Source organism: Euleptes europaea, chromosome 10, assembly GCF_029931775.1.
Source record: "Euleptes europaea isolate rEulEur1 chromosome 10, rEulEur1.hap1, whole genome shotgun sequence".
In the NCBI taxonomy this organism is placed as follows: domain Eukaryota; kingdom Metazoa; phylum Chordata; class Lepidosauria; order Squamata; family Sphaerodactylidae; genus Euleptes; species Euleptes europaea.
Window position 1 is genome coordinate 15,123,327 of NC_079321.1, and position 18,452 is coordinate 15,141,778.

The window sequence follows — 18,452 nt, forward strand, 5'->3', positions numbered from 1 at the left end:
CTATTTTCTTTCTATCAGCTTTCTTCATTGTCCAGCTTTCACACCCATACATAGTAATAGGGAATTCAATGGCATGAATTAACTTGATCTTGGTAGATCAGTATTATCGTCATGTTGTGGGGAGCAGTATCTGTCTTGAGACTACCTGGGGCTGCTCTGGTGAGACAAGAGGTCAGATCCAAACCACAGTCTTCCTGACTTGTAACTCTTTGCTAGCATAATCTGCCATTTCAACAGAAGTCTCCATAGACAGTTTGAATTGTCTTTTCTGAACGATACAACGGAAAAGGTTTAAAATATTCAAAACATTTCATTATCTTTTCTGTGTTTTTTTTTTTAATTGCTTGGAAGGACTGTGTTTAAGTGAACAAGTTATCCTAAGCAAAGTGATGGCCTTCTGTTGAAATCAGTGGGCTTACAACTGTAACTTTCTTTAGGATTGCACTGTAAGTGACCTGTCAGTGTTAAGGGCTCTCCTATCCATCCAAACACAGAGCAAGTCTTCAAACCCTTTCATTTGTTGTCATCAGTTTGTGTGGTGAAACAAGTTGATCAGGTGAATTAAGAGAGCAATTTTAGGAAGGTCAAAGTCACAGTTCTACTTAGGTCTATCCAGCAGACCTTACTGCTAGGGAAATGTTCTTAGGATTGCACTGTAAGTGTGGAACAAGCTGTTGCTAAGGAAAACAAGGCCCTGTCCAGTCCTGATGTAACAATGATATAACTGAGTGTTTTACCTTATAGAAGAAGAGTTGGTTTCTCGCTCAGAGGGAGAAGGGCATCTTCATTATGGGTGTTTCCTTTTCCTCTTATCTCGGGAGGCAGGAACCAAATATTTAAATTTTTCTGACCTCTGAGGGTAAACGCCCCCTTGTGATCAGTTCTATTTCCTGCCTTGAACGGGAGAGCAGCCTTCTAGCAGCTCTCTGCTACAGAAATAATAGAGAAACCTTAACCTTACTTATTAGACCTAAAAATATTCTTATTTTAACAAACCTAAACTTAACCTAACTAATCTACTACTCAATTCTATTTACTGTCTTAATTTTCTGCCTATTCTCCTCAGAAGAGTCTTTTCCCGCCAAAAAAAAAAAAAAAAAATTGGCGGATCGGCATCAGGACAGCTATATAGCGCCTGCCAATTTAGACCCTAGCCTGCTAGTGGCCTTACCACTACAATTAGATGAACCCTCGGACAGTCACTCTGGTGACCTGAGGACCAAAACTCAAAAGGGAAAGGCAAAAGCGGCAAGAACGGCGCAGGCAAGTACAAACGGCTTGGCTCGACCGCTAACAAGCGCGCCAAATGCCTGCTGCAAAACGCACGCTGCTCTGCCGCGCCTGAAAGACGCGACTGCCAGATCGCAACAGAAAGCGGCCGGGAGAAAACAGCGGCGGTAGCCGCTCCTCCCACACAGCATGAACGGGGGAAATGAAGGAGGCTGGCGGCTCGCCTTTTTGCCTCGCCCGCCGTGCTCCGTCCTTAGGCGGCTCGCCTATTGTTATTCAAGGACGGGAAGCAGCGGGAAGCAGCCAGGAGAACACAGCGGCTATAGCCACTTCTCCCACACTGCACAAACGGGGAAAATGAAGGAGGCTGGCGGCTCGCCTTTTTGCCTCGCAATGCTCCGTCCTCAGGCGGCTCGCCTATTATTATTCAAGGACGGGAAGCATCAACGGAGACATCGACTGCCGGTAAGGTGACTTCGCCCCCCCCCTCATAGATGCAGCCTGTTTTACTCCTGTAAGTGCAGAGCTCTCCGCCCTGATTAAAAACGCCTTCTCAGATGGCTTAAGGGCAGTACAACCTCCTTATCCTGCCCCATCCATACAGGGATCGTAGGGATCACACCCTCCAGCACCACAAACAGTAATCTGATTGCTAAAAGGGCAGAATATCAGCCAAAGGCTGTGGCTCAGTGGCAGAGCGTCGGATTGGCATGCAGAGGGCCAATTCTGGTAGTAGGTGATGTGGAAGACCTCTACCTGAGATCCTGGTGAGCCAATCACCAGTCCAAGTAGTACCAAGAGAGTACGTGCTGGCCAGCCTAAGCAGCGCTGAAAGCTAATTCATGGTCACAAAATTGCCAATTGGTACCCAGACTGTCTATAGTATTTAACGCAGAAGATTTCCTTCTGCATTGGCATAAAAACCTAGCTACTCTTGATCTCTCAGAGGACTCAGAGTGGGAGAAAAGACTCCAGATAGGTTTGTGCCAGCGCTTGATTATTTCTAACTCTGTTGAAAGCAGAGCGGGAGAAACCAATGGCACCCATACAATGCTCCACAGCCTCTAGGAACCCTTTATATTTGGTTTATCGGTGCTTCTAAAATTCTAAAAGTGCCTTCAGTAGAATCACCTGTCACTGCCTTCACTCCCTCAACCTTGTTACATGGCCTTGCCATGATTAGGGACCCTACAGATAGGAAGGCAGAGTTAGCAGGCATAAATGCTCAGAGGCCTTGGCACTCACTATCAAGCGCTTCTATCACATCTGCCCTAGTATACAGAGCGGCAATAATTTGGACTAGGAAGTTATATCAATTTTTTCCACAGGAAGAAAGAAACGCCTTTACAGGAGTACCCATGTTTTTTGAGAGTGGTATTCTTTCTAACTGATTCGAACTTCGATACCATGCCATATGCAGCTAGGACACTAGCCGCAGCATCAGATGCCAGAAGGGCATCCATGTTTTTTTTTTTTTGAGAGTGGTATCCTTCCAGCTGATTCTACCTTAGATACCATGTCATCCATGTTTTCGAGAGTGGTATTCTTTCTAGCTGATTCCTCCTTAGATAACATGTCATATGCAGCTAGAACGCTAGCCACAGCCTCAGCTGCCAGAAAGGCTCTCTGGGTACGCCCCTGGCAAGCGGAGTATATAGATCAAAATTGGTTATTATGGGCTTCCTGTATCAGGGAAAGACCTTGCTTGGAGACAATTTGGTCCCCATATCAGTGGAGACCAAAGACAAGTTTCTACGCAAGGAATCCAAGGGATCACTCCCTCTATGTCCTTTCGTGCATACCACATACTTCAAAGATACAGACCTGATCAACCTAGAAACCACCGGAACCAGAATCGCAGCTCCTTTAGTAAAGGAGGACGATTCAATAAATCTCCAAAATCCTCCACCTTCCAGGGCAATAAAGGGGATAAACCCTACCGCCCAACCAAACAGTGACGCCAGCCACCAGTCAGTGGAAGGCAGGCTCAGCCTATTACACCGTCAGTGGTCACCTCCCAACCAGGCCTCTGGGTCACAAACATTATCTCACAAGGCTATCAGATAGAGTTTTTCTTACACTCCTTCACATCGACTAGTAATATCTCCAACATTCCCCCCCCCAAAAAAAAAAAATCCATAGAATTTCAGAGGCCTCTTAGACATCAAGGCGATGGAGCCAGTCTCACCATTAGAGCATACATTGGGAGTCTATTCAGTATTCTTTACTGTTCCCAACAAAGGCGGCGGATGGAAAGCCATCCTAGACCTCAAGTTTCTGAACAGATTATCCCATTAAAGCGCTTCAGGATGGAGACACTAAAGTCAGTCACACAGGTCCTCAGGGAAAAGCATTTTCTTATATTCTAATACACCCGGCACATTGTTGTTTCCTTCGGTTCCCGTACAAGGGACACCTCTTGCAATTCAGGGCCTTACGATTCGGGTTATCATCGCCCCTCCTCGAGTATTCACCAAAGTTCTGGACACACCAGTCACATCTCTGCACGAGGAGGGCGTGAGAATGCACCCTTCTCAGACAACATTCTGATTTGCGCAAGCTCAAACTAGCAGAGCATAGATCATTCAGAGAGAGTTCTGAAGAGGTTAACAGAACACGGGTCATAATCAACTTCAGAAAGACCCACTTAGTTCCATCCCAACGATTGAGAGAGATGGGGGATGGACATAGACACACTGACAAACTCCTTATACCTTCCAGTGGACATTTCATCTCTAGCAAAGAAAGCGATTAATTCCCGATCGCCTTCTCTAATGTCCCTGACCAAACTGAAGGGTCACATGTCTGCATGCATTCCCGCGGTTCAAGGGGCACGCTTATGATCAAGACCTCTTCAATGGTTCTTGAGGCCGTACCAAAGAGACATACCAAGGAAGAAGTGACAGAAATCTCATCCTGACCGATGAAGTCAGATCAAGACTAGTATGATGGTTTCAGTCTCAGAATTTGACGAAAGGAAGTTGGTATCTCCGTCCAACACCAATTCAAATCTTCACGGACGCGTGTCTATCAGGTTGGGAAGCCACACTCAAGGGACAATGGCTCAAGCAACATGGACTATCAAGAACAGAATCTTCACATCAGTGCCCTAGAAATCAGGACGATCCTCAGAAGCGACTACATTTTTCCTTGGGCCGAGTCCAACCTCTCATCAAAATCAGCAGAACATATTCAGGGCACAGTCAACATACAAGCAAGACTGGCTCAGCAGACAGGACATCAGCGAGGCAGAATGGTCTCTACATCCAGAGGTCTTTCAACTTATTACTCAGAGATTCGGCACGCCACAGATTCATCTGTTTGCATCCAGCATCATCCACCAGCTGCCAAGGTACTATTCCATGTACCGTCAACAGGGGGCGGAACAAATGGACCTCTTAATGTCACCAGGGCCGCATGACCTACTGTACGGGTTCCCCCCCTCCCTCCAAGGGTATTGAGAAAGGTACGACTTCAGAAAGCATCAGTCAGATTCATAGCTCCATATTGGCTGCGACGACCGTGGTTCCCATCTATAATTCAGATGTCCATACAGAACCATTGGAGACTTCCCGACAGACAAGATCTCCCTCTACAAGACCCAATATGCCATCCCAATCCAGGGTGGTACAAACTGACCGCATGGGCACTGAAAGGAGATGACTTATAGCCCTAGGTTATAGCCCGGTGGCCGTCACTACCATATTGACAACAAGGAAGCCATCAGGAGGGACAGAGCTTAGGGCTAGCTACCTGCACTCTACAAAGACAACTGGCATCTATAGCTACCATAGTACCCAAGGTATCTGGATACCGCTTAACCAAACACCATCACATAAAAGCCTTTTTAAGGGGCGTCAGTTATTTAGCTCCTCCTGTTAGACACAGGTTCACAACTAGAGCCTGCACACAGCTTTGACAGCACTCACACAACTACCATTCGAACCAATCACTGAGATAGGACAAAATGTAGCTGCAAGTTTCACAGGGAGCAGGACATAGTGCTTACATTTTCTGCACTAACCCCAAGAATCCTAAGGAGAAGGCCTGGCACTAGCTAGATCTAAGAAGGGCATTATCTTACATTTATTACATTTATCTTACTAAAATTATTAGGAACTCTGACTCCTTATTCGTTCATATCTCACCACCTGACAAGGGCAAGCATATGTCCAAGGCATCCATTAGTAGGACCATCACCTTATACATAACACAGGCTTATAGAATAAGTAACCTACCTGCTCCTGCGGGCGTTACTGCCCACTTGGGAAGAAGTGCGGCTACTTCAGCAGCCTTCGACTGCCGTGCTTTATGGAAGAGATATGTAAGGCTGCAACTTGGTCCTCGGTGTCCACATTTGTGAGACACTACAAATTAGATCTATACTTGTCAGCAGATGCCGCCTTAGGCAGACGAGTACTGCAAAGTATACTTCAGGACGTCTAACCCTCCCAAGGGCGGGGGACAGCTCTTGTATGTCCCATAATGAAGATGCCCTTCTCCCTCTGAGCGAGAAAGAGCCTTGGCTACTTACCGTGAAGGCTTCTTCTGCTCAGAGGGACGAAGGGCATCTTGCCCGCCCAGACGTCAGTAAAATATAAATAAAACAAATAAAATAAAATTACAGGTAATCATGGTTACATCTAACTTCCAGTTGACATTCAATTCAAGTTAAACGCTGTTTGTTGGTTCATGACTTATAGTTATCCTAAAGGTTCATCGTTAATGTTTATTAGGAACTTATTTCTTGTATAGAATTATAACTAACATGTTTCTTCAGTCTATCTTAAATATATAAGGCTCGGAAAGTCTTTAACTGATCACAAGGGGGCGTTTACCCTCAGAGGTCAGAAAAATTTAAATATTTGGTTCCTGCCTCCCGAGATAAGAGGAAAAGGAAACACCCATAATGAAGATGCCCTTCGTCCCTCTGAGCAGAAGAAGCCTTCACGGTAAGTAGCCAAGGCTCTTTTTATATGCCGATCTCTACCACTTAAGGGAGACTCAAACCGGCTTACAATCTCCTTCCCTTCCCCTCCCCACAACAGTCACCCTGTGAGGTAGGTGGGGCTGAGAGAGCTGTAAAAGAACTGTGACTAGCCCAAGGTCAGCCAGCTGGCTTCATGTGTAGGAGTGGGGGAACAAATCCAGTTCACCAGATTAGCCTCCGCCTCCCATGTGTAGGAGTGGGGAATCAAACCTGGTTCTCCAAATCAGAGTCCACCACTCCAAACCACCGCTCTTAACCACTACACCACGCTGGCTCTCTGGCTTTATTGGTAAAGCCTTATCTTATTACGCAATAAGCCTTACCTTATTATGCAATAAGACTTACCTTATTATCTTATTGCCTAATAAGCCTTACCTTATTATGCAGTCACCTTTCCTGAGTTTGCCACCGATGTCAGCAGTGTGCATACAAGCTTGAGCCTTCATAATTCCCCCAAAGAAAGAAACTATATTTAGTGAAAGCAGCTCGACTTCCACCGAAGATAACTTACAAATAAAAAGCACATTTAATGGAAGACAAGGTGTGCGCGCTCTCTCTTTCTTTCTCTCTCTCTCTCAATATTCAAGCATAAAAATTATATATTGGGCATCCCATTGGTTATAACTTGCAGGGGGCCATCAGGGGCCAAGTGCTGGAATGTCATTTTCCACTATTTGTCAGGTGAGCTTGCCATTTGAGATCGCGATGTCAGGCACACAGTGGCCATCATGCATGAAACTTAACTTAATGCCCGTTTTCTTCAAACCAATCGAGCTTTTGTGAAAACTAGAGAACAAAGCGCAGTGCAGCCCTCCAGCCATTCACGAGACTGATGGGCTGGAAAGGACCCTCTTGTAGCTGAAACGTCCACTTTTGCCTTATTAATTTAAACAACAGTTTAAGACAAAGCCTATCAAACATTAGATAAGCATTTTAAGTTAATGGGCCATCTAGTCCTATTTTTCAGCAAGCATCTTGCATCCTATTTTTACTGCAACATCCATTATTAATAGGCACATTATTGCTGACAGAAGGCCTAGCTAAATATGTGAATTTCGTTATTCAGTTTTGGGTCATTAACTACGGAAGGCTTGTAAACATAATGGTATCTAGCAACATAGGACGCCTTCATTAAGATGTATTATTCTACTGCTGATGTGACGATCATATACTACTAAGTATGCAGTACACACCAAATATGTACAGATTTATTTTTAAACGAGTGGAATGGTTAGCTGTTCATACCATGAGTTAATCTCTATTCTGCACAGCCAGAGACGTTACTTTGACAGAGAAACATGAAACAACTCTTAAGGAGAAGCTCTGTATCAGATTCTCTGGAACAACACTTGAATAGACTGTCTAAGGCACTTTCTTTGGAGTGCCTGGGGGTTTCTCTAGATGAGATGCTGGAGAGTCATGGTTTTCGGCATTTTCATCTGGTTGCATTCTCAATTATTCTAGAGCCATAATTGACAATCCTGTCTCCCTGTTAGTAAACATAGAAGTACTAGATAAAAAGCACCATCAGCCATATTCGTCTACTAGAAGAATTTTGTACAGAGATAGTAAAACAATCCTCTTATTAGTGCCTAGCAAAATCAGATATGCAATCTTTTGAGTTTTGATGTTAACACAAAACTTCATTCTTGTTGGAATGAGGTCTCCCTGATTTGACAATAAGTTCTTGTCTTTTGTTTCGGAGCACATCCCAGTTCCCAAACTGTCAAGATTTTTCTAGAAGCAGCCCTCCGACCCCACTCTGAGTCATAAATCATACCAAGTAGAAAATTTCCAGTGTTTTACTGTTTTTAAATAAACAGATTACAATAGGTAAAACATACAATCAGATTACTGAACAGTGTAAAAAAAATCTCCCATGAATAATTCTTAATGTGATTGACAAAAGGAAAAGAAAGTCGGACTAGATAAAACAAGAAATGTCAATTTAGCTCTACTGAGTATTGATAGACCAAGTTAGCCTAACCATAGCAAGATGAACAAAGTTACTTAGCTAGATTAGGGATTAATATGATTTCGTACCAACCTGTCAATTGTTTTCAACCTAGTGCCGATTGGTCATTCTTTGGTACAGAGATGACTGCCTTAACATTCCCTGATCCATTCTTCTAAGGAATAAAACTACAAATCAAGGATTCAGAATACTGAATATGAGTTCACCTGATTTGTAGTTCCTGTAACTGCTGCAAGCTAGGGCTGTGGGTTTGGTGACACCTGCTACTGTAAAGCTTTTGTACTACTTGGTAGTGGTAGTGAAAGTCCCAAGTTCTGTTCCTGGCATCTCCAGGTACAAGATGATGATGATAGGGTTGAGAAAGACCATTGCTGGCGACCTTGGAGAGCTTCTACCAGTCAGGATGGATATTCATGAGCTGGATGGACCACTGGCCTGACTCAGTACAAGGCAGGTTCATATTAAGATCTTATGGTTAGTCCTAACAGTGCTTCTGTTTTTGTGTTCCTATGTCATGTGCTAAGTGCCATCAAGTTGCTTCCGACTCATGGCGACCCTATGAATTAATGGCCTCCAAAACTAAAGTTCCTATGAGAAATACTAATAACCCATCCTTGATTTTGCCATATATATTTAGCTTCCTAGTTGGAAAAATTGAGGTCCTCTTATAAAAGTTCATCTGCGTGGCTTCTATGCAGTCCCACATTGAAGACTGCGCAGGCCAGCCACGGATAAGATTTGTCAGCTTCTAGCAAATCTAAAAGAGAGTGCTCCCCCTCCCCTTGGGGCATGCAATCTCCCCGCCCATGGTCACATGACCCAAGGGGGAGGGAGCACTCTTCCCTCCAGTTCTCTTTCTGCCGCCATGGAGAGAGAACGTGTCAGCACCTTCCTCTAGCCATGGAGCCCAAAAAAGCTCCACTTTTCAAGAAATGTAGTGTGTGTGGTACTAAGATGGCGAAGAATGATTCCCACACTGAATGCCTCCTTTGTCTGGGGGAAGGCCACATTCCGGCAACTTGTAAAAGTTGCTCCAAATTCACCAACAAGGCCTTGACGGTTCGGTCGACTCGATTACTTTATCATCTTTACAAAGAGTCACTTCACCCACGAGGTCATTCTGCTGAACCGGGTACTTCGACCGGTAAGACCCAACTCGATGTGGGACCCACTACAAAAAAGTCCAAAAAAGTTGGCCCTTCTAAGAAGCCTTCCTCCGTCGTTATTCGGCCAGCAAAGTTTATTGCTCCGGTTTCGCAAGATGGCCGCGGCCGCGGCTCATCGCATCATGCTTTCTGCTCCAAATCGCCTCGGCGTCAATCACCTTCGAGGTCGCCGAAGTCCCTTCGACGCCGATCGCCTTCGGCATCCCCTCGACGCTGATCCTAAGCCAAGTTGCCTCGCTCGCCTCGTCCAGACGAAGCTGCACAGCAGCCCATTACCATCGAGGATTCGCCTCCTCATTCCCTGGCTACCCCCTCGGTTCCGTGTCCGAGCAGGGCCCAGGAAGACTCGGATGAGTTCAAACAGTACCTCCTTCACCTCTATAAAGATGTGCCTCCGGTGCTTAACAAGTCCCCACGGCCTGATGATAAAGGGCCTCAGGCAGAACCTACAGAGTTCCAGATCGGTGCCGGATCCACGCGGCGTCGGTCGAACTTGCGCTGTCGCTGATCTACCCGTCGGAGTCGATCTTCTTCTTGACGTCTATCTTCTTCTCGCCGTCGAGCCGATCGTCAGAGTCGATCCGGTTCCTGCAGACGCCGGTCACCTTCTCGACGGAGTCTATCCCATCGTCGGAGTCGATCCCGTCGTCGGAGCCGTTCGTCCCATCGGAGCCGTCAGTGCTGATCCAGTCGTTGGCGCCGATCCATTTCTCGCCGCTCCCACTCTCATCGGTCTTCATCTAGACTGTCTTCCTCCGGTCATAGCCGTTCCTCCCGCACATATCCCAGCCGTTCAACAACACCAGTCATCATCTAAACAGTCAGTTACCAGACATTGCCGTTCACTTTATCCACTTGGTACAGATGATCAACCTTGCTGTTCTTCATCCAAACAGCCAAACACCGGACATAGCCATTCACTTTGTTCATGCAGTCCGATCAGTCAGAGGCGCCACTACTCTTCTAGGAGCCGGTCTCCCTCTCATCGGCATCGAGAGGTTTCTCGGCGCCAATATCCTACTCCTTCCGTCTACTCGGGCTCTTCGGTCGACCGTCATCGTCGTCACTGACGCTCCCGGTCATGCTTGCCTTCTGGAGGCTCTCGTCGGCATCGACACATGCCGTCTCGTCGTCCTGATGATCTTTCCAAGAATTCCGTTCGTCCAAGGCAAGAGTCGCTTCGCAAGCCTCCCCTCTCCAGGTCTCCTTCTATGTCAAGGGACACTGATCCATCTGAGTATGACGCCTCCTACTCCCCTGATGAGGATGAGGAATCCCGTACTTCAGCTCCCTCATTCGAGGACACTGTTGGGGACTCTAAGCCGCTCTCTCCTACGGGAGATGTCTGTTTATATGCGGAGCAGCTCATCCGCATGGCGAAAGCTCTCAAAATTGAGTTTAAGCCGGAGGACTCCGGCCCTATAGATGATATTATGGATATCCTCCATAACCCTGACGTAGGCCCCGTGGCCCTTCCTATGATAAAGAGCATTCTGGAAGTGATCCGTAACAACTGGGCTAAGCCTGCTTTGGTCCCCCCTTCCACCAAACGAGTAGAGAATCTTTACAAGATTCGCAGGGAAGGTGGAGAATTTCTTTACCAGCATCCCCCTCCTAATTCCGTAATAGTGGAGGCTTTGCCTGGTAAATATAGGTCTGGAGCACACTCCTCCCCGCAGGATAAGGAAGGCCATAAACTAGATACCCTTGCCAGAAAAATTTACACTTCCACTGCGGTGGGTCTCCGTATTTCCAATTTCCTTGCCATCATGGCCAGGTATCAATACTCCCTCTGGGATTGTATATCCCCTCAAATCTCCCAGGAGTGGGAGGCATGGATTTTATATTGCAACAATGAACTTACTATGAAAAATGTTAAAGGTTATGATTTAGTCTAATTCAATTGTTAACCATAGTTATATTGCATAATTAAATGAAAGAGGAAATTAAGTATTTTAAAATAATTGCAAAGAGGATTACTGAGATAAGTTAGTGATAGAAGAGGGAAGAGGGGAAGTCAGGAGATTTATGTAGCAGTAATATATATTGTAGATTAAAATAAAGATTTAGAAGGGATTAAATGACAATGTTAATCAAATGTATGGAACTATATAAGAAAATATTTTTTTTTAAAAAAAATCTCCATCCTTCCCGACAATCAATGTCCCTCGGCAGTAGCCATTCAGTCCAAACGCATGTCCCTTGCAAGGCAACATCTTACAGCTGCACGCCATATGGCGGATTCCTCTAGTAAAGCCATTGCCTCTGCCATTGTCATTCGCCGGCATGCCTGGCTGCGCCAGACTGCTCTCCCCTATGACACTCAAGCCCGTATTGAGGACCTTCCTTTTGAAGGGACATCCTTGTTCAGTGGCCAAACTGATACTTTCCTGGATTGCCTGAAAAAGAACAAAACAAATGCCAAATCCTTAGGGATTGCTCCCCAAGCCCCCGATTTTAAGTGGCGTTATTTTGGCCATCAAGCCAACCAATCTTCCCGCCTATATCGTCTCCAGGGTTCCTTCCAACAACCCTCCTTCCGCCCGTCCTTTCCCCGCCCGCAGCAGGACAGGAAGTTCCCACCCAAACCCAGGGTCTGTAAAGGCCCCAGAGGGTCTCCCGGCCATTTCAACAAACCGAAGCAGGCATGACTAGACGTGTCTGCTTGCTTTCTTGATCGCCTGTCGGCTTTCTACCATTCATGGTCTGCTATTACCAGTGATGTTTGGGTTCTCAAAATAATAAATGTTGGTTACTTCATAGAATTTGATATGTTACCTCCATATAGGCCCACGGGGCGCTCCCTTTCGCCGGCCCCAGACCTACTCGTACAAGAGGTTACCACTCTCCTGTCTAAGGGAGCCATTTCAGAGGTTGCACTTTTGGAACGGAATCGCTGGTTTTACTCCCGCTTTTTTCTTGTGGATAAAAAAGGGGGGAAGCACCCTATCCTGGATCTCCAGGACCTTAACGCCTTTATTAGGACCAGGAAGTTCTATATGCTCACGCTCCCAGAAGTGCTTCCCCTCCTGGATAAACATATGTGGTTCGTGGTGTTAGATCTCCGCGACGCTTATTTCCACATCGCAATTCATACTGAGTGTCGCCAATACCTAAAGTTTGAATGCAATGGAAAATGTTACCAGTACAATGTGTTGCCCTTCGGGTTGTCCACAGCCCCCAGGACATTTACAAAGTGCCTTGCAGTGGTGGTAGCCCACCTTGCTCTGAAGGGTTGCGTAATATTTCCCTACCTTGATGATTGGTTGGTAGTGGGTCCTTCACAATTGGAATTGGCCACACAGGTGGACTTAATCGTCTCAGTCCTTAACAATCTGGGTCTTTTGGTTAATTTTTCTAAGTCTAAGCTTGTACCTGTGCAAATACAAACCTTCATTGGGGCACAGTTGGATGCTGTCCAAGCCAGAGCCTTCCTCCCTGTACAGAGGGCTCGCGCCATCCAAAAAATGGTGGCTAAATTCACACAAAAAACGGTTTCAAATGGCCCATCATATACAGAAATTGTTAGGCCTCATGGCCTCTACTACGGCCGTGGTGGAGTTTGCGAGGCTCTGTATGCGCCCGCTCCAAAACTGGTTCCTCCGGGTGTTCAGGCTCAATGTTGATCCCCAATACAAACGCCTTTCCATCCCTAGATATGTTATTTCTTCCTTGCAATGGTGGGCACACGATGCCTACATCCTCTCAGGTGTCCCCTTTAATCGCCCTTCTCCTCAGAAGTACCTGTTCACAGACGCTTCCTTGTCAGGCTGGGGAGCTCATTGTGGTGACCTTACGGCCCGGGGTACTTGGTCTTCCCTAGAATCCTGGTTGCACATCAATTTGTTGGAGCTGCGTGCTATCCATCTTGCTCTGTCTTCATTCACAGGGCACCTGGACGGACAGCACATTCAGATCGCCACAGACAGCTCCACTGCCCAGTTCTATATAAACAAGCAGGGCGGCACAGGGTCCTTTTCGCTCTCCAAAGAAGCCAGCGACATCTGGGAATGGGCCATATCTCACCACGCTACTCTCGTAGTGATTCACATTGTGGGCAAGAACAATACACTAGCAGACGCTCTAAGTCGCCTTCCCAATCAAGCGCACGAGCTCACCCTGAGCAGCGATTGTCTCCACCAAATATTCCGTCATTGGGGTTATCCGCAAGTAGACCTTTTTGCCACACACCTCAACTCAGTGTGTCCCAGGTTCTATTCGAGGGCAGGAGCCAGCCCGGGCTCAATGGGAGATGCCTTTCAGGCAGTTTGGAATGGGGCTCTGTTTTATCTCTTTCCCCCATTCCCTCTACTTCATAAGGCCCTAGCCAAGATGAACCACGACAAGACAGATGCCATCATTGTCACTCCGTTTTGGCCCAGGAGGTCGTGGTTTGCAGTGCTCATGTCACTTGCACAAGGGAATTACATTCTTCTTCCGAGGAATCCCTCCCACTCCCCCCCGGACCTGCAGCTTGCGGTCTGGAGGGTCTACCCCGGGGCAGTGGTCCAACAGGGTAGCTAAGGTTCTGCTGCATTCGTTAAAGTCTTCCACACGGCGGTCCTATGACGCTAAATGGAGACGTTTTTCTGATTGGGTTAAGGTTAAAAATATTTCACCAATCAATTGCCCACTGTCTGTTGTGTTTGATTACCTTCTATCCCTCAAAGATGATGGCTTATCTAATTCTTCCATTAAAGTTTATTTAGCCGCAATATCGGCTTTTCATCCGGATATTGACTCCTTCTCAGTTTTTCTCATCCCCTTTCCAAAAAGTTTTTGAAGGGTCTCAATAACTTGTACCCTCCTGTCACTCCACCAGTTCCCCAGTGGAGTCTCTCCTTAGTCCTGTCACAACTCATGAGACCTCCGTTTGAGCCATTAGCTACTTGCGAATTGGCCTTACTATCGTTCAAGGCGGCCTTTTTAGTCGTCATTACCTCGGCAAAGAGGGTGAGCGACATGTCAACACTGTCACATTCCCCTCCTTATACTAAGTTCCACTCGGATAGGGTAGTATTTGAAGTCTAAGATCTCCTTTTTACCTAAGGTGGTTTCAGCCTTCCACCTTACACAGGACATTGTCCTTCCCGTTTTTTCCCCTCACCCATCCTCTGATGCTGATAGAGCATTACATTCCCTCGATGTCCGCAGAGCCCTTCTTTTTTACATTGAAAGGTCTCAGAATTTCCGTAAAGATGACAGCCTTTTTGTTTGCTTCGGTGGACACCGCAAGGGTCGTCGTGCTTCTCCTCAGACCCTCTCGAGGTGGATCACGTCAACCATCAAAATGGCATATGAGTTTGCTCACCAGGAGTGCCCTCCTATGATCAAAGCGCATTCTACCAGAGCGTATGCGGCTTCCATCGCCTTTTCCTCTAAGATAGATCTCTGGGACATCTGTAAGGCTGCTACCTGGTCCACGCCCTCTACGTTTATGAAACACTATGCTATGGATGTGGACTCGGCAAGAGATGCAGCCGTGGGACGTGCCGTACTGCAGTCTTTATTTCGTACTGCAGACTGTCCCACACCCACCGTCCTGGTAAGCGAGCTCGCTACTCTCCCAATGTGGGACTGCATAGAAGCCACGCAGATGAAAAACAGAGTTTCACTTACTTGTAACTGTTGTTCATCTGGTGGATCTTCTATGCAGGCACCCATCCCTCCCTCCTTCCCCGCTGTGGGACCTCTCCGCTAGACCAGTGGTTGGTTCCGTGGCGGCCGGTTGGCGAACTGGAGGGAAGAGTGCTCCCTCCCCCTTGGGTCATGTGACCGTGGGCGGGGAGATTGCATGCCGCAAGGGGAGGGGGAGCACTCTCTTTTAGATTTTTCTAGAAGCTGACAAATCTTATCCATGGCTGGCCTGTGCCTGCGCAGTCTCCAATGTGTGCCTGCATAGAAGATCCACCAGATGAACAACAGTTACAGGTAAGTGAAACTCTGTTTTTACTTGTGTCAGTTATTCAATATTATTATTCCCTTGGATGTGAAAAGACATTAATGGTGTTGATCAGAAGCTTTCAGAATCAGTGCAAATACTGTGGACTTGAAGGGTGTTTTTAGTGTGGTCCTCAACTGAATTACATCCTTCTATGACCATTGAAGTCAGTGTGGTTAGAAGGGTATAACTCTGTTTAGGATTGCAATGTCATGCTAGGTTAATATTAAAAATATTTTGCAAAACAAGAGCCAGCTTTTACATTCTTTTAGTTGGGGTAGCAGTTATTGGAGTTATTTGCCCATGTATCTCATGTATCCCCAAATATTATATTACACAACAAGTAAAATCTTAATAGTGGTTTTAGCAAGGAAATGGAAACAACCATCCATTACAGACATAGAAGAATGGAGGGACAAATTATTGGAATATGCCCTGATGGCAAAAATGACCCATATAATAAATATCAACAGTGACTCCGCCTTTGAGCAGCACAATGAGACATGGAAATCTTTTTATATTTGCACAGAGGCTCATAAACAGTAACAAGATTGTGAAAGTTAAGGTTTGAACTAGACGTATTATAATGTAATTCTAATTTTACTTAACAGAAAATTATTAGGTTCGTTAATGTATTAATCGGTTATAGATAATGACTATTTTTTGTATATCTTATTCATATGACTAGCCCAAGTGATGAAGATTTTGGTAACGTTATTTGCTTGTTCTGCGGGCCAGTGTTCTTACTTACCGCACATTCCTGACCTTTAAGGGCGAAAGCCCTTCGGAGGCCATGAAGGCGCTGCACCGGCTTTGGGTTCCTCCACGCCAGCATCCAGGCTACTTACGCTGCTGTTAGGCAGCCTCCTGTCCCCGTTTGCCCCAGGGCGTAAAGGCCCCGTTTGACAAAAAAAAAGCCTCTAAAAGGCTTTTTGTTTTTGTATTTCGGCGGCTGTGGAACAGCTTAGGAGGCGGTGCGCCGGCACCTCCTCCTTGCTGTCCCCGGCTGCCACCAGCTCAGGAATGGGCTGTCAGTCTAAGACCGCTCCATGTGTCTCCCTGTGTTCTGAATTATTCACAAACATCCACCGTTATAGTGGCAGGTAAAAACAAATATAGTTTTTTAAAATGCTGTAATAAATCCAGAAAGAAAGCTGAGTCGTTTTCATTTTCATTCCCTTTGCTGCTTTACAAGTAGCTAAACATATTCTTTGTGTAGGCGATTAAAATGATGAGAAACTTCAGTACTTTTTTAAAAATAATTAAAGTACTTTGCTCTTTTTAAGGGTTTCCCCCCCCCCTTCTCAAGGGAAGTGGATTTCCTCACAAGTTCTTACCAGCTGCAAAAAAATACCAGGAAACGACTGACTAAACAGTGCACATAAAATTAAGCAAAGAAATTAGAAAACAATACTCTAATTAAAAAGAACCAATGGGAAGTGCGAACATTGGGAAATTCAATTTTAAATCTTTGGCACCCTTCTGATACGGATAAACAGAGTGTTTGCCAAACAGCAGTCTTCTCCACCTGCCTTCACAAAGCATCCCACACTTGAAGCACTGTTTTGAATATTGGTAATTGACACAAAAGCATTAAAACAGTCATCTATTGTGTGCTGTGTGTGTGTTTGCTGGAAGGAACAGGTCTTTTTCTTTCTTGTTTTCTAACAAACGACATTAAGATGAAGAATAAATCCACCAAGCACTGTTTATTTTGAATGCTTAAGGTGCATTAGTACAGGACTTTTACCACATCTAACTTGAAATCTGTCACTGGAGGCACCTGTAGTATCAGATGGGTCAACTCTACAAGATGCAGTGTAGTCCCAAAAATCCCAGTTGAACTAGTAGTAAAGAAGAAGAAGAGTTGGTTTTTATATGCCGACTTTCTCTACCACTTAAGGGAGACTCAAACCGGCTTACAATCACCTTCCCTTCCCCTTCCCACAACAGACACCCTGTGAGGTAGGTGGGGCTGAGAGAGCTGTGACTAGCCCAAGGTCACCCAAAAGGCTTCGTGTGGAGGAGTGGGGAAACAAATCCAGTTCACCAGATTAGCCTCCGCCGCTCATGTGGAGGAGTGGGGAATCAAACCCGGTTCTCCTGATCAGAGTCCACCATTCTAAACCACAGCTCTTAACCACTACGCCTGAATTATTCCAGGATAGGCAAAAAAAGAAAACAGTGGACTGAATAAATCTTTCCTTATGAAAGCTACCACATCTATTTATTTAATATATTCATTTTATTTAATATATCCATTTTGCAAATGCATGCTCTGCACACTAAGAATATTTATATATCATATGAGAATAAATTGAAGAGACTTCACATGCTCAGCCTTCACAAAAAATGGTTGTCCTTAGTTTTTACTAGCTTGGTACTCATCTGGGGACATTTGTCCAAAATAACCATGACCAGTTTGTCTATTATGTTGCACATATAGAGCAAGGATATGCTGTGTACCACCTTCTCTCTCTGAGCATACAAAGCTGCTTTAAACTAAGTCAGATCATTGGTCTGTCAAGCCTGCCTTTGTCTACTCTGCCTGGCAGGTGTTCTCCAAATTTGCAGTCAGAGGCATTTTCCATCCCATTTCTCTAATTCAAAGTGCCAGGAATCAACCCCACAACTTTCTGCTTGCACTCCACCACAAAGCTATGAGTCTTCCTGTGCTGCAATTTTCTATGGTTCACATATTCATTTTATTATGTGATAACTACAATTGCTGCATGAATAATGAAATGTGCACACTTATCTCCTGTCCAGATACCAAAGCTCAAAAGGAGAAATGGAGGGATGGGGAGAATTAGACATATTCTGGAACATCATTGCAAGTCCCAACTGGGACAGATCTCATCTTGTTGGGTGGGTTCATTCAGAAAAAGCAGAAGAAATTACCTCTAGAGTTACCAACTGGAGAACATGGAAATAAAATAAGGATCAAAGGAGAGCCAGCATGGTGTAGTGGTTAAGAGCGGTGGTTTGGAGTGGTGGAGTCTGATCTGGAGAACCGGGTTTGATTCCCCACTCTTCCATATGAGCAGCGGATGCTAATCTGGTGAACTGGATTTGTTTCCCCACTCCTCCACACAAAGCCAGCTGGGTGACCTTGGGCTAGTCACAGCTCTTAGAGCTCTCTCACAGGGT

At 45.7% G+C, this 18,452-nt stretch overlaps 1 protein-coding gene across 1 annotated transcript in view; it reads left to right on the forward strand.

Annotated features, from left to right (window-relative positions):
* The window catches only part of IQCA1 (IQ motif containing with AAA domain 1), a 140,142-nt gene that overhangs the window by 25,457 nt on the left and 96,233 nt on the right, over positions 1-18,452 (forward strand). The gene's annotated exons all lie outside the window — the stretch shown is intronic.